The sequence below is a fragment of the Carassius auratus genome, chromosome 18 (assembly GCF_003368295.1).
Source record: "Carassius auratus strain Wakin chromosome 18, ASM336829v1, whole genome shotgun sequence".
NCBI classification, from domain to species: Eukaryota; Metazoa; Chordata; class Actinopteri; order Cypriniformes; family Cyprinidae; genus Carassius; species Carassius auratus.
This window is the reverse complement of record NC_039260.1, coordinates 18,317,019-18,329,545: the sequence shown is the minus strand read 5'-3', so window position 1 is coordinate 18,329,545 and position 12,527 is coordinate 18,317,019. Positions and strand designations below refer to the sequence as shown.

Below are 12,527 nucleotides of genomic sequence, written 5' to 3'. Positions count from 1 at the left end.
GCACGCAAATATAAGCATAAAGAACTGAGTTGGTACAATTGAGAGGTTTATTATATCAGATAATGCTTATAAAGACTGCTCTCTGCCCTATGAAACAAACCTGACCACACTGAATCATCTATCACACTTTTATAGCAGTTCATGTGTGAGACACCATTACATTTGAAAGCAAAGTTAAAATAGTATTTAAAAAATCATAACTGCAATACATTAAGCCAGTGTGAGAGAGTTTTAGGTCTGCTGATGAAACTGTCACTAGTTGGGCTTAAATCTGCTGATCATGTTTGAATATTTTAAGCCTTGAAAACTTATTTTATTGTCTGTGGTGTGTAAAACACAATGGTAGGTTTCTGCTGATTTAAATATGTCACTAAGCTACGATGGGTAAAAGAAAATATATACAAATCAGTAATGTTTTGCATCATAAGCCACTGTTTTCCATACATGTCACAGAGTTAAATAATAGCTTTTCTGTACGTAAATATGTACGTACAACTTTACTTATTATTATTAATAAAAATGTACTAAAAATATATTATTTTTGTTGGTGCTAGTAAAAATGTTGTAGTAAAAGATAAAATTGGAGTCTTTAGGGTAAGCCTGTACATCTACATGTCATACTTTCAGAAATTTACTTCCAGTTTACTCTCCATTTGTAGATGATTATGTAAAATAATGACTTCCAAACCTAGCCGTTACATAGATGACAGACTGAACAAACAGTAAGCGGTAATCCTGCCATGACTAACGCCCTCACCAATGTCTGTCTTTGAGCAAATCAGTCAGGATTACAGGGTGAATGTCACGTCATATAATTAATATTCATGAGCCAAGCTTTCCCCATCAAATCAAAGAGTCACTTTGTATTCTATTGTACACTCTATTGCCATTCACTTTGCAATGATGAATGATAGCTATTCACATAAAAAAGAAAATGCAGAAGAAATTGAACTTTTTTTAGTGACTACAAAAACATATATATATATATATATATATATATATATATATATATAATTTCCCCCCTTTTTATCTGATAATATTTTATCTGCTACTTTTTTTCCATTGTTTATTAATTTGTCATGATTATTGTATTAAATGTTATTTTCTTCTTAGTAGTATTTTCAGTTATATGAATTCAATAATAATACTAGTGTATATGTGTGTGTTTGTAAAACCACTCTCCTCAGAGGGTTCCGATAAATCTCTTGCTGCTAAACGTATGACTTTTCCTCTATGAAAACATCTCATTGATTACAAAAATATATTTATATATTTTATTTCATTTTGTTTCAGAAAGTATTTCAAATAATGGTTTTATTTTTAGTTTAAAATTGATTGCACAAATTATTTTATTTGTATTATTTAATTATTTTTGTGTTTACATTTTTATTGGTAATACTTACCAATACTAGTTACAATACTGGTAAGCATTTGTGTGTATATAAAACCCCCTCCTAAGAGGGTCCTAATAGCTCTCCTGCTGCTGAAACGACGCCAGTGACTAACCCTAAAGAGCATTCTGAGGGCTGTTTAGTGCTCAGAAAACGGCAGCGAGGGCCCGTCGGCAGTCAAAGCCAGGAAATATCCCCTGACCCTTGATCACCCCAACACACTCACTGTTTACACACCCACAGGGCTCTCTGTGGGGTTGTGGTCACGCTAAACCAAATTAATTTTAATGGGTAAGTGGCATAATGTGAGTTCACTAAAGGCCTTAGACAGTGAGGCGAAATTTCGGGTCATAAAACTTTACAAAAGAGAACCTTAGACACTGAGTTTAATTGAGTACAGAGTACAAAATAAAGGTTAAATGATAACGTCTCTTCCTGGTTTACTGTTTTTGTTTAAACGTAAATTGGATTTGTAAGGTTATTGTCCTTTTGTCTTCAAGTTTAATATGGATGTCTGGTTTGGATGCTTCCCAAAGAGCAAAACTGTAAATCTGGCTCTGAGATAGAGTTGATTGTAATCTCTGAGTGTCTCTGGATACAAAATCACTATAAAACAAAGCTTTATCTCTTTTATGGTTTCTACCAATCAGTGATTTGCCACACTGCTTTTTATTAAAATCTTACCTGACAGAAGTTCCATAAATTGTAGGCAGTTAGGAAGTACCGTAGGTCATGACTCCTGTCATCATTTATTCACACTACTCTCAGACTAAAAAAATAAATAAATGCATAAATGTCAAAAATCAAAAACATAGCCCAATATGACTGGCTACTTTCTGATATGCAAATCTTTTATCCTGCAGTGCCTTGAATTGATCAGCCATATGAACCCAGCTGACAGTTCTTTCTTTGAGGTTCTCCAAACCAAATAGCATTTTTGACTTTGGTGACCCTCACGACACATGTCTTCCTACTCATCCACTAAGAACCTTGCATGGCACTCAACCAAATGGAGAATCTGAGAAGAGGGAAAGCCACCCACCGGTGGAGAACCATCCAAACGTCAAACTAAAGCAAACTGCTTAAAAGCCAACTGAGTAACATGGCAGTTCATAACTACTGCTCAGTTTTGAACCCTATAATCTGCTCTAACCTGCCATTTCTGATCAGAGGTATTGCTGCCTTCAGGTCATAATGGAATGATCTTATTTGTGAGATGAGTGCACATGAACACTAGAGCCATAATTTCCAGTTTGAAAAAATAAAAAAATAAAAATAAAAGAAAAATAAATAAACAAACACTGAGCCCTGACTTTCTGAGTTGGTTGCATGTCAACTAAAGAATGCACATGGAAGCATTACATATTTTTAATCGGGATATAGATTACTATACTACTCAATTTGACATGTTTTGAGAACTATTGATGAAGAACAGTGATTAAGATTATTAATTTAAACAGTTAAGGAGGCAAGGGGCTTTTTTCAATGTTAAAGAAGATTTAGATATCATTAATTAATAATTCATAATTCTTTGGGAGTTGTAACAAAGGACATTTTAGAACCTGAGATTTATTATTATTATATTTTTATGTGTATTCCTGAATGTTTTGACGGAAAGTAGTTTTTAAATATTAATAAGCAGTGAAGGATTTTTGTTTCCTAATAAAAAATAAAAATAAAAAAAATAAAAAAAAACAAGATCATGGAAAACTACTTAAAGATCTGGATATTTCTATTACCCCAACATTCGTAACTGATTATAACCCATTTATATATATTCAGAAATTTTTACATACTTTTCATAAAAGAGGTGTATTCAATCTATTGTAAATATGAGTGACATTTTTCATAAATTCATAAATCTACCCCCGGTTTCACAGACAAGGCTTAAGCCTAGTCCCAGACTAAAATGCAAGTCTGAGCTGTGTCAGCTGAAAGAAACTTGCGCTGACTGATCTTAAGATATATCAGCGCCTTTGTTTTGGTTCAAGATGTACACCAGTAATGTGTTTTCTAAGGCACGTTTATGAAAAATTACTTAAATGTCCTAATTGAACTATGACCTAATCCTGGCTTGGTCTAAACCCTGTTTGTGAAACCAGACCTTAAATAAATAAAATGAAAAACAATATTCATTATTATTATCATTATTATTACTATTATCATTTATTTTATTGCCAAAATCACTTTGTTACGCACTTCCAGGGACTTCAAGGTAGCATATCAGATTAACTCACAGCTCACAAAATTTCATCATCAGAGACTTTGAGCCAAAAGAGGGCATACAGCCCAGTACTTTGTGACTGCAAAGGCAGTAAAGGTTAAAATTAGCTGTTCTGGCCACCATCTGCACTGCTTCAGTGAACTTTAGGACCTTCAAGGGCTGTCCCGTTTCACTGCCGAGTAGGTTTATGGCAGGTTTGTGCTAACTCTATTTGGTTCTGCTCAGAGAACCAATAATTTACCATTAATACATACTGTTTGCTTAACAGTATTAACTGTATACTTAACTGTACTGTACTTATACTTACTGGTTATAATGTTGGCATCATTAACGCAGCTAGAAATAGAATCTAAAATCTAAAATTTGAGCTGGTGAGTGGGGAAGTGGACAGCTGTATTCGGCAGGGCTGACTGCATATAAAACCCATCAAAGCGTCAATCCAGCACTCTCACTTTCAGACTCAGCAGATTACAGAGGCTGTTCAAGAGGTTTGCAGATGAGCGATAAATGTTTTCCATATTTACTCTTGATGAGTAGAAGGAACGTGGACTTTGAGGGCCAGAGTCGCCCAACCCTGGTCTAAGCTCAGTTTTAAACCAATGTTTTCATAGGTCCACCTGTATTTTTAGAGTTTTATATAAAGAGTAGTACTTCTTGACCATTTCCTGGACAACATATCGGTTTTTGGGAAGGAGGCTAGACAGAGAGTCACAGTGGGGTTGATAAGTTTTTTATGAGTCATGCATTTTTAATAAGTCTATCATTATGGTTGAAAGAACAGGTGACCCATCTGGGGTAGAACTGCTTCTCATTAAAAACACCGAAAATTATTTGAGGATGAATCCATGTCATGAGGCTCTGACACAGATGAGATCACGGTGCAAGCTCTTCAAAAGTATTGGGGGAGCAATGTTGAATCAGTAGTTTGATAAGTTACAAGCTCATTATGTAAAATTGTAAAAATAAATTGAAAAACTGAATTCGATTTTGCAAATCTACATATGAAAAAGCAAAAGCAGAAAAAGAGTGTAGACGAGTGGAAATAAGAGACTGTCTGATTGGTTGTCATTGTCTCAGTATACCTTTATGCCAACAATTTGTCTCATTTCTGTCTGTTTTTATTTCTCCTAAGGAACTGTTGGGTAAATATCTTAGACGAAGTTTCATTTTACACCTCAATGACATATAAATGAGAACTCCATTTAGTCTCATGAGCTATGATAGACCAGTGCTGAGCGATAACATTCTCCTCTGGGTGTATTTATTCTGGAGAATGTTTCATTATTGCATCTATCCACGTTTGAGAGAATTTACTGCTGTCTTACCTTTAGAAACAGCAACAGATGAGATTTCATCTCATTCAGTGGGGCATGAAGGAGGATATCACTGTTAGGAACATCAGTTTTTCACAGTCCTGTCCAGAAAAGTGACAAGAGCTGTCATACAGTCCATCTGAAGAAAAACAGGGGCTATAACTACAGTAGATACTGTGGTAATAATTGTAATTTCACAGCAGAGAAATGCCACCTTCCTCTATCCCAGCCTGTCGCTCTAAGAGATAACAGAAAAGTGTGTCAGTCAGGTGTTTTTTCTTCTTCTTCTTCTTCTGCTTTCAGTAAGCCAAAGGTTCCAGACTTTCTGGACAGTTTTCATCCGACCCAAGAAAATTCCCAACAGACTAATCTTTCCGAGCATGTGATTCGTTTTAATCTGCAGGCATGGATGAGGAGGTTTTGTGGAGTTGCTGTACTATTAAAGATTAATGAACCCAATTTGCAAAACTGACCTTTTGCGGTCAGACTGTGTGGAGCGTAAAGCTTCTTAATGCCTTCAGCTCAAGTACAGCCCCGCAGATAAGGCCCGCGGAGAGAAAAACACGAGATGAACTAACTTTAAGTGTTCCATTACTCTGATCAGTTCAAAGACATTTCAGAGGAAGGAAAAGAGTGGATTGATGAGTTTAAACTGTATCACACAAACACACACACTGGCATTTAGAAATGTGGCCAACATTCTCTGAACCCTGAACACTTCCCACATTCACACTAAAAATAAGTGAAGGCAGACTACAGAATGTATGTGTTGCTAAATAGGAACAGTTTAGCCTCATAACTTCCTTTCTCTCTCAAAACAACAGAAAAAAGGACATAACGATCAGATACGGGTTTGCACACACTTTCAAAATAAAAGCCTTTAAAAGTCAGAAAAAAGTTCCTCCCCAATGATTTCATATGTAGCATTGTGACGTCATTTCTTTTTTCTTTATTTATAAAAAAAAGGATCCAAATTCTGACAGGAAAATGATTGGCTAATTGACAGGATCGTGAAAAAGTGAAGGTTATATGAAAGAAAAGAGTCAGGTGGTTTTAGGGAAGGGGTCGAAAAAACTAAGAAGGTGATATTTGTGAAATCAGCCAAAAAGAAAAGTGTTTTCTCAAGTGTTTTTTTTTCTTTTCTTTTCTTTTGGCATTTATGCCCACACACTAATTATGAACAAAAACCAGAAAAAAATAAAATAAAATCAGAAATGTGTATTAAAAAACAAAAAGGGTCTATTTTGACTTCATGTTGACTTGAAATAAAGCACAAAGGCTGGCTTGCATTGATTGCGAGTGTTATTGTGGTGTTTATCACATCAGACAGCATGAGAGTGAGTTTTAGAGGGAAGGCTTCGTGCTGGGCTGTGAAGTCAAAGCCGTAATTTAGAGTTAGCAGCGTAGCAGAAGAGCTGATCTGAGAAAGACGTCTGCTCTCACACTGGCAACAGGATTGATTACCGCTCTGTGTGTATGACATTAGAGTATGTGCGTGTGTGTGTGTGGTACAGCACATGGAGAAAGCATCAGTTTAGTTTACTTAAGAAGAGTGTTGATTAGGGGCTCTTTTAAGGAAACTGTTGGCTAGATACTCTGTTAGCCTGAAGCTTTTCGGTATCCATTACTCAACTGCTGCTTTTTGCTGCTTTTATATTTCTGTATGTGTCATCTTCGACCGTCGGCTACATCATATCAAACTGATTGTTCAATCTGACAGCCGGTAACTTAATACTCCATCCTTTCTGCATTTTACAGTGGTGCTTGCTAGAAAGTTTATATATGTTTAAATGGGGTATTATGGATTTGAACAATCCACCATTGTAATTGTTACAACTTTTAGCACATAACTACTTTGTGCTACAGAAGTGAATAAAACCTCAAATCCCGCAGCTTGTTCAGGAGAGGTGTGCTATTACTAACTATTTTTCCCTGACAGATGTAAAATCCAATGGATCTCCAATGAAGGAAGAACCGGAGATACTGTGTCTAGACACCAGAGTATCATATAGAATTGGGGGTGTAAACTTTTGACCTTAAACGGTAAGCAGTCACCTAGTAACCATACAGAATAAACCTAATAATGGCCTGATTATTCACATAGCATTGTGCTCAAACCAGAGAACAGAACACCACAGCAACCACAACAGTCCGGCGGCTACATTTCACTGTCAGAAGAAACTGTCACTGTCACTTCGGTGGTACCTTTTCAAAAGGTACACCTGGGGTCCATACTGGTGTCTTAAAGGTACATATTAGTACCTAAATTATACATGTTAGTAACTAAAAGACACAAAGGTATACCTTTGAAAAAAGTACTGACCCAATGACAGCTTTGTACATTTTCTTTCTGAGACTGTATGCAAGGAATGAATGTAAATGAAGGTGAGACTTGACTCTAAAATCCTTTGTGAGGGAACAAGTTATCATTTAATGGACTGATAGCCTATTGTAAAATCACCAGCATTCTCCCATTAAATGTTCATTTTGGATTTATCTATTTTTAGAGATTACACAAAAAGAATTGGGTTTCAGTTTTCTGTAGCACAACTCAGCTTTTCAACTCAGATAACCATTACTCTCTCTCTCAAATAGTAGAGCCACAGAGGGTAGTATCTCCCCATAATAACAACATCTCTGTCTGCACCCATAAAGCACTACTATGAACCTTTTAGGAGCAAATGTTACAACATACAATGCAGTGTTGTTGTGGTAAGTTTTGCAAGGACAAAACATTTTCCATTGTATCCTCTTAAGTGCCATGATTTACTGTTCCATGGTACACATATAGCAATTATTCAGTACTGTGGTAATTGTAAACATACTATGTTACTGCCATCTGATACCATCCCTGTTTGATGCATCTTTAAACTGGTACATTGTTCATGCAGTGTTACACAGAAGTGTTCTTTTTTTTTTTTTTTTTTTTTTTTTTTTTACTTTAAGTGCCTTGAATTTCCAAATAAAAACCATTGCACATAAATATGGCACCACAGTAGAAAACGTCTCTAGGTTACGTATGTAACCCTAGTTCCTCGAGGGAACGAGACGCTGCGTCAAAAGCTTTGGGGAACGCGCCCAGCGTGCGCGACTCTGAATATCGTGTGAAATCAGACCAATGGAAGAGCGTGACGTCACCGGCGGAGTGACGTAAGCGACCAGGAAGCTATAAAAGCACGTGCCACGCAGCTGGCGTCAGCTTCGAGTACCAGCAAGCGCCGGCAGGGGTGCCGGGGGGTATGGCTCCGAGACGCAGCGTCTCGTTCCCTCGAGGAACTAGGGTTACATACGTAACCTAGAGACGTTCCTCTTCAGGAACTCGAGCTGCGTCAAAAGCGCTTTGGGGAACGAGTACCAACGCCGCCAGACTACCAAACCCCTGCCTAGTGTGTATCCGAAGAGCACAGTTAGGTCAGGAGGACTGAAGCGCCTGGAGTGACTGGCATGTCTAGGCCATAGAATCTGACAAACGTGGAGGGGGTGGACCATCCCGCAGCGTTGCAGATGTCCAGCATGGATACACCTGCTAAGAAGGCCTTGGAGGCCGCCATACCTCGGGTAGAGTGAGCCTTGGCTCCCGACAGCGGGGGACGACCAGAGGACTCATAGGAAGCGTTGATAGCCTCGACTATCCAACGACTGATAGTCTGCTTAGAAGCAGGAAAACCCCTCTTGGGGGGACCGTAGCATACAAGCAATTGATCGGTCTTTCTCCACAGGGCAGCTCTGTGGACGTATGCGTCCAGCGCTCTAACTGGACACATACAATTTAGCTTCGCCTGGTCGGGCTCCCGAAAGGGAGGAGGACAGAAGGCCTGCAGTACGACAGGTTGTGGTGTAACAGAGGGAACCTTAGGAACATATCCCGCTCGAGGGTATATGAACGCTTTAGTCATGCCTGGTGCAAATTCAAGATAAGTAGGGGCCACAGAGAGGGCCTGAAGGTCTCCTACTCTCCGCAGAGAGGTGATAGCCAACAGAAAGGAGGTTTTAAGTGTAAGGTGTCTGTCTGAGATATCTTGAATAGGTTCAAATGGGGGTCTGCACATTGCCTCTAACACCACCACCAGGTCCCACGGGGGAATACGGGACCGTACTGGAGGTTTCAGCCTCAGCGCACCGCGGAGGAAACGTGTAACTAAGGGGTGTCTTCCCAAAGACTGGCCATCGAGAAGGGCGTGGTAGGCCGCAATAGCCGCCACGTAAACCTTCAGCGTGGAGTGGGTCAACCCTGCAGAGAGCCTAGCCTGTAGAAACTCCAGAACTGTACCAATCGGGCAGTTTGCTGGGTCTAGCTGGCGGTCTCTGCACCATGAGGTGAAGAGTTTCCACCTCAGGGCGTACAGTTTCCTCGTTGAGGGAGCTCTGGATTGGAGAAGGGTCTCAACAACCTCGGTTGAGAGACCGGCTGCTAAAAGTTGTGCCCCCTCAGGGGCCACACCCACAGCTTCCACAACTCCGGGCGAGGGTGAATTATCGTACCCTGCGCCTGCGAGAGGAGGTCTGTCCTGATCGGTATCTCCCACGGAGAGCCGTCGAGGAGCGAGACTAGATCTGAGAACCATACTCGGCCCGGCCAGAACGGGGCTACTAACAACAGACGGACCCCGTCCCGGCGTACTCTCGCCAGAACTCCCGGGAGCAGAGCAATAGGGGGAAATGCGTACAGACGAAGCCTCGGCCAGGTCTGTACCATAGCGTCCAGTCCCAGAGGAGCTGGATGAACTAGAGAGAACCAAAGGGGGCATTGAGACGTCTCTTGAGATGCAAATAGGTCTACTTGAGCCCTGCCAAATATTCTCCATATCTGCTTCACTACTTGTGGGTGAAGTTTCCACTCCCCGGGCCTCGGCCCCTGCCTCGACAGTATGTCTGCTCCCACATTTTGTTTCCCAGGAATATATACTGCTCTTAGTGAGAGGAGTTTGCTCTGGGACCACACCAGGATCTGGTGCGCCAGCTTGTACAAAGGGCGCGAACGCAGACCTCCCTGGTGGTTGATATAGGAGACCACCGATGTGTTGTCGGTGCGCACCAACACATGGTGACCCCTTAGGTCTGGGAGGAAGTGCTTCAGTGCACAAAAAACTGCTAGCATTTCTAGACAATTGATATGCCATGTTCGATGGCGATCGCTCCACAGACCACGGGCAGGGTGGCCACTCTTGACTGCACCCCAACCAGTGAGGGATGCATCTGTCGTTAGCGTTACACGGCGACAAAGAGCTCCCAGCACCGGGCCCTGTTTCAAGAACCAAGGTTTCTTCCATACATCTAAGGCACGTAGGCAGCGCCGCGTGACCTTGATAGTGCGGAGTAGATTGCCCCTCGGGGAAAATCCCTTGGTCTTGAGCCACCACTGCAGGGGCCTCATGTACAGCAGGCCAAGAGGTATCACGTTGGACGCAGCTGCCATCAGACCCAACAATCTCTGAAATTGTTTGACAGTGAGTGACTGGCCTTGTTTGATTCTCTCGACTGAGATGCGGATCGACTCGATACGAGCAGGGGACAATCGTGCCTGCATCGTGGTCGAATCCCATACTACGCCTAGATAGGTGGTTCTCTGAACCGGAGAAAGTACACTCTTCTTGGCGTTCAGTCTCAAACCCAGCTCCCCCATATGTGCGAGGACGACATCTCGATGCCGAATCGCAGCCTGCTCTGACTGAGCTAAGATCAACCAATCGTCGATATAGTTGAGAATGCGGATGCCCTGCATGCGCAGGGGGACCAGAGCCGCATCTACACATTTTGTGAACGTGCGGGGTGAGAGTGCAAGGCCGAAGGGAAGTACTCGATATTGGTAAGCTTCGCCCCCGAAAGCGAACCTCAGAAACTTCCTGTGATGTGGAAGGATGGATATATGAAAATATGCGTCTTTGAGATCTATCGTGACAAACCAGTCCTGGGACCTGATCTGTGCTACAACTTGCTTGATTGTGAGCATTCTGAATTTTAGTCTCATAACTGAACGATTTAAGACCCTCAAGTCTATAATCGGACGCAGCCCCCCATCCTTCTTGGGAACTATGAAATACCGGCTGTAAAATCCGGACTCCCTGTCTTGAGGAGGGACCACCTCGATGGCCTCCTTCTCTAATAGGGTTTTCACCTCCTGTTCCATAACCAGACCCTGCCTGAGGCCGACTACTGTCTGAACGACCCCGTTGAATACTGGCGGCACGGAGCCAAACTGAATGCGGTAGCCTTTTTCTACTGTGTGCAGGACCCATCGAGATACATTTGGCAGTAGTTTCCACGCTGCTAAATAATCTACTAAGGGAATCAGTCTCTCGAGACTGATCTCTGGTGTAAGAGGCCCCCGCAGGGGCGGCGAGCGTCTCAGCCCCGCTACGCGCACGGGCGGAAGATACTGAGAGCGATGCTCGCTGGGACCTGCTGCGCCCTGGATCACTGGCAGGGTTAGCAGACCGGCCCCCAGAGGGCGCTGAGGGGAGACGGGCACCGTGTACTGCGGTGTGTACCGCTCTACCCCAGCAGAGGCTGCCCTCTGAAACCCTGGGTTGTTGGCGTCAGGGTTTCTTGGCCGAGGACTTCTTAGCTTCAATAACCGCCCTGAGATCTTGTTTGGGCTGGGAAGTCCTCGGCCGAGAGCGTCGTCGAGACTCTCGTTCCCGACGCGGAGGAGCACGAGAGGCGACGCTCTGCTTCTGAGCCTCGCGGTACGAGGAGCTAGGGAGCGGCTGGGGCATCTCCCGCCCAGATGCCCCGAGGGAGCGACGAGGGAGGAACTTATGGAACGCCGCCGCTTGCTTGCGGGCCTCCTGAAACCTGTCGACGACAGAATTGACTGCGTCGCCGAACAGGCCAGTCGGCTGGATCGGGGCGTCCATGAGGCAGACCCTGTCCCGCTCTTTCATATCAGACAGGGTCAACCATAAGTGCCTCTCCGCGGCCACCATAGCTGCCATGGACCGCCCAATCGCTCGAGCGGTCTCCTTGGTGGCGCGGAGGGAGAGATCAGCGGTCCTTCTTAGCTCAGAGATATCATGGGACTTGATCTCCTCTCCCTCATCTAGCTCCTTGAGCAGATCGGCTTGGTACGCCTGTAACACCGCCATGGTGTGCAGACACGCACCAGCCTGACCTGCTGCCGCATACCCTTTGCCCACCAAAGCCGAAGTTGTTCTTAGTGGCTTTGAGGGCAATGCCGGGGCCTTTAGAGACGACGCCGCACCGGGGGACAGATAGCTCGCGAGCGTCTGTTCCACCCGGGGCATCGCTCTATAACCGCGCTCTCCCATCCCCACTACGTTCCCATAGTAGTCTGACGAGGGGATGTAGAGGCGGGCCGAGAATGGGCGTTTCCACGACCTGGAGATCTCATCGTGCAGGTCGGGAAAGAATGGCAGGCCCCGGCTGGGAGGTGGCTGACTCGCGCGCAGGAAGGGTTCATCAAGCTTGCTTCTCTGCGGTTCAGCTGCTTTCTCGGTGGGCCAATCGATGTTTAGCTTGGCCACCGCGCGAGTAACCACCTCCAAGAGCTCCTCATACTGCGGCGAGTGGGGTGGCGAATCCCTGTCGAGCGACTCCACATCAACTTCCTCCTCGGAGGAAGAGAGGCGAAGCGTCGAC

General features: G+C 43.3%; 1 protein-coding gene across 1 annotated transcript in view; it reads right to left on the bottom strand.

The window, feature by feature from the left end:
* LOC113118581 (semaphorin-6D-like) overlaps positions 1-12,527 on the bottom strand; it is a 112,173-nt gene that overhangs the window by 75,039 nt on the left and 24,607 nt on the right. The window contains exon 2 of the mRNA XM_026287862.1: positions 4,941-5,029. The gene's annotated coding sequence lies outside the window, so the exon portion shown is untranslated. The remainder of the gene's footprint in view (positions 1-4,940; positions 5,030-12,527) is intronic.